The sequence below is a fragment of the Lactuca sativa genome, chromosome 4, assembly GCF_002870075.4.
Source record: "Lactuca sativa cultivar Salinas chromosome 4, Lsat_Salinas_v11, whole genome shotgun sequence".
NCBI lineage: Eukaryota > Viridiplantae > Streptophyta > Magnoliopsida > Asterales > Asteraceae > Lactuca > Lactuca sativa.
In genome coordinates, this window is record NC_056626.2 from 245,939,657 (window position 1) to 245,943,858 (window position 4,202).

Sequence of the window (4,202 nt, forward strand, 5' to 3'; positions counted from 1 at the left end):
ATACTCAATCTAATAGATATATGTGCAATATATGTTAATAGGGTCCACTCGCATACGAAACATCAGTTAACACTCAGTACTCGTATCAATCGTACACTCGAATCCTACATGAAACAGTGAGTTCATACCCCTACATTTTCCGTGTTTTTAATGTTTTCAGGGGGGGGGGGGGGGGGATACAAGCCAAACTCAAATTATTTTATTAAGTTTTAAACTTATTAATGCAGCCCAACGATTTCCACGTTTAATAACATATTCATATATTTTATCCCTTTTGTAATATGTTGAGCATAAGGGAAACTTCTATTCTGGAAATCTAACTTCATAGTTTTCAGAAAGGTTTTTACAAAGCATTTTCCATATCAACTCTAATAAACTATAATGGGTATAGTTTGGGATAATTCTCTAGGCAGTCTCTACCTAATCAGATTTCATAAATGAATATATATAAACTATGGAAAATTTAGTTTATGTTATATGTTTTCTCAGAAGTATAAAGTACAGTGAGGCGGGCACGCTTGTGGTGAACAAATGTCATTTAGCTTAACGCCTGAAGAACGTTATAAAGGTCTCTCGGTCATATCAAGTATGGTTATACGACTCACAAAATAAGTATAAACTAACTTTGTTTACGGACTCTCTTCTTCATTTGTTTTATTTTAAGTAATAAAACTACTTTTATATATGCTGTTAAAAATCAAGGACTTCTAAACTGGCATCGCTACCTCTACGACAGATAACATGTTTTCTGAAACTGATGGTTTATTTTCTACTAATAGACACTCCTTCAAGACCGCTTTTCATAAGAAAATACAGGATTTTCTTGAAGAAAACTTTTCAAAAGGTTTCAAAGAACATTTTCTCACTAAAACTAAAATGCTTATGAACTCATGAGCTCTATGCTGATATTCTTTCAAAACTGCTTGTATTCTCAGGGAATTAGTAGATAGGTACTTCCAGGAGTTCGGAGAAGACGAAGAGTTAGAGTCGTGTCTGTCTATTTACTTTTACTATGAAAATAAAACTATGTATTAGACATTGTAAACCTTTTCACATATGTATTAAATGTTTGGTTGTGTTTACTATGCTTGCTATGATACAATTGTTGTGATACTACGCATGACGTCCTCCACCCCGGAACGATTCTGCCATCACGGTTTCGGGGTGTGACAGATTGGTATCAGAGCTCTTGTTTATAGTGAACTAAGTATACCGAACCATACATGGTATACAACTATAAACATTAAGGGGCCTAAGTGCTCTAAACTAAAAGTATACTTTCAAAAATATAAGTATTTTTATAAAAAGTATACAAGTATACCTAAGTACCCGAACCAGTGTCATAAGTAGAACAAAACAAAAGTATTTGGATGTTGGACATCGCGGTTAAACCTGGGCAGTTATGTAATCATGTATACGGTCAATATAGCCTGATCAACTATACTCATTCGAGACATGATCAACATGTGCTTGGGAGTGACAGTGGTGTCACAGCAAGTCTAAAACTTACCTAGGTACCAGAAAATTTCTAGAGTCAAACATAAGGGTTAAAATACTATAGGAGTATTTTTGGATGCTATAATGACCGAACCATAAACTTACCCAGGGATCCATCCCTCGAGAATCAATCGGGAAACTATAATACATTGGAAGTATTATTAGATTTGATGCCTAATAACTATCCCTTTACCCCTTATCTCGCGTAGCTAGCATGGACGGATTCCATCTCCCTGGTGACCCGTATTTTCCCAACCAAGGAAATGCTGGATGGCTCGAGGCAGAGCCAGAAGAAAACCATGAAATTCCCGTGGACGATGACTTCGCAGAACAATTCCCCGAAGAGGCTGACCCAGAACCTGAAGTCGAGAACCTACCTCCAGTAGCCCCGATACCAAATCCTAACCCTTGACTTAAGTTCGAAGGCCCAACGCCTATGTGGGTCGGAATCCTGGATAGGTGGAGTCACGTACAAGGCCAACCCCGCCCGTATAATGGGGATCGCCGCTTCTACAATGTAGACGGAGGAGGCTCCACAGATAGAGCCCTTCCAATCATAGTCCCCCGAGTGGCCCGCAATGTCGAAATGAACGTGGCGGCCATTCAACGAACTGTGGAACTCGAGGCAGAATTGGATGCCAACACAAACTGTATTCGCAGTCGTGAGGTTGCATCTGGGAGGATTTTGAGAGACAATGAAGCCCAACAGCGAGAGCTAGTTGCAACTCGAGCTGAAGTCGTAGAGCTTCGAACACGCCAATCAGTATACAAGAGCCGCCTGCTTGATATGGAACGCCAGCTGGCTAACTTAAGGTTCCGCTCGAGGAATGCCCATTGCCAGTTGGAGATATTCTACTTATCCTTCCTTTGGTTTAAAGAATAGCTTTCATACTTATTCTCTAAGTAACTCTTTTCCCTATAAACATTCCTGTCTTGAAAGTACTGATTCACTAGTTCTTTATGTTGTCAAATTGTTCCCCTGTTGGTATGTTGTAGACCTACTCCCAGGTCAAATTTTTCCAAACTCTGTGTAATCTTAATATCGACAATGGTGGCAACTGTTATATTTCAGTCAAAGACTATCATCGTCAAAAGTCTACCTTGGAGCAGTAGTATTCAAATTTAGCAACTTTATCAAGGTCCCATCACTGTTTTGTCCTCAAAACATGAATCATAAGATGTGCTTAGACGATTATTCCTTTTCCCCATCAATTTCATATCAGTCTCCATGAAAAGATTCAATGTCCTAATCGACATAGGACGAACGAGTCTCCCATCGTGCCGATGACCTTTGCTTCGAGAAAGCGATTCATCTTAATCTTCCTTCTGACGGAGTCCTCACTGGTTTCAGTGATAATTCTATTTGAACCTTAGTATCATTTCATGCGTCGAAGCCTAGGAGCATCTACGGAAGGAATGCTATGCATTCTGGTTCATGTTGTCAATAAGACGCAAGAAGTTAAAGGCCTCAAGAGCATCTCCGAAGTCTGCAACTTTCCTGATGTCTTCCCCAAAGACATTCATGGGATTTCTTCCGAGTGTCTAGTTGAATCCTGTATCGACTCGATCCCCGGAACTGTCCTTATAGCTAAATCTCCATATCGTCTAGAGCAGACGAAAATGTGAGAGTTATCCAACCAACGCAATGAGATGAACTGCAAGGAGTTCGTAAGTTATTATATGTGAAATTTATTGCGTTCAAATCATTTCCTATTCTTGCTAGGACCACATCAAGGGCATGGGGGTCGAATAAAAAACGAGAAATCTTAGTGCATAGATAAACGTTTAGGATACATCTAGAGGCAACCATTGTTGCTCACAAACTCTTTTCATGACACATAGCAGATCATGCCTCCGAAGAAGCAGAACCAACCCACTGGTAAGGCCCTAATCCTCCAGATGAACTCAACTACGTTTCAAGCTACTGTCACAGCAATCGTAGCAGCCGCCCTAGTTGTTCTTAACGCTAACAACATAAATGCGAGTAGAAGTGTTAATGGCAGGCCAAACCATGGTGTTAACCAACCTCAACAACAAGTGCCTACTGGAAAGGACACCCTTGATTCCCAACCTAACCTCCTGAAACGAAAGTTCAAAGGAACTTGTTCAACCCAAGGACCTACTGAAAGGCAACGAATTGGGACAGTCAATACCCCAGTCAGTCTTACTGTTCCAACACCAACCACACCCTACTTCGGAAACCTCCCGCACTGCAGCAAATGCAACTACCATCATCATGGAGTCTGTCGAGTGTTGCATTGCACCAGATGCAACATGAAGGGGAACACCTCCAGCATATGTAGGACCCTAGTCAAGTTCGTCACTCTGAATACCAATGTTGGGGCTAGTCCAACCTGTTACCTCTGTGGTAGTGTAGGGCATTTCAAAAGAAATTGTCCAAGGGATAAGGATGGAAAGGAAGATTGCTTCGCGAAGACCCCGACTCAATACATCACTTCCACTACCGATGCTAGCATAGTTCAAGTGTGCAGTGCATGTGGCGAAATGGGGCATTTCAAAAGAGACTGCCCAATAGAGAAGAACAATGAGGAAAAGGAGGAGTCGAACCTCAAGGAATGAGGAAGCATCAAAGAAACCTGATGTGTATTGGTATGTTCCGAAAACCTCAATAAATATTCATAATCATTATTATTTCCTCGCCCAAATTAAATCACAAAATTCTTATAAGATTTACAGCCCCAATG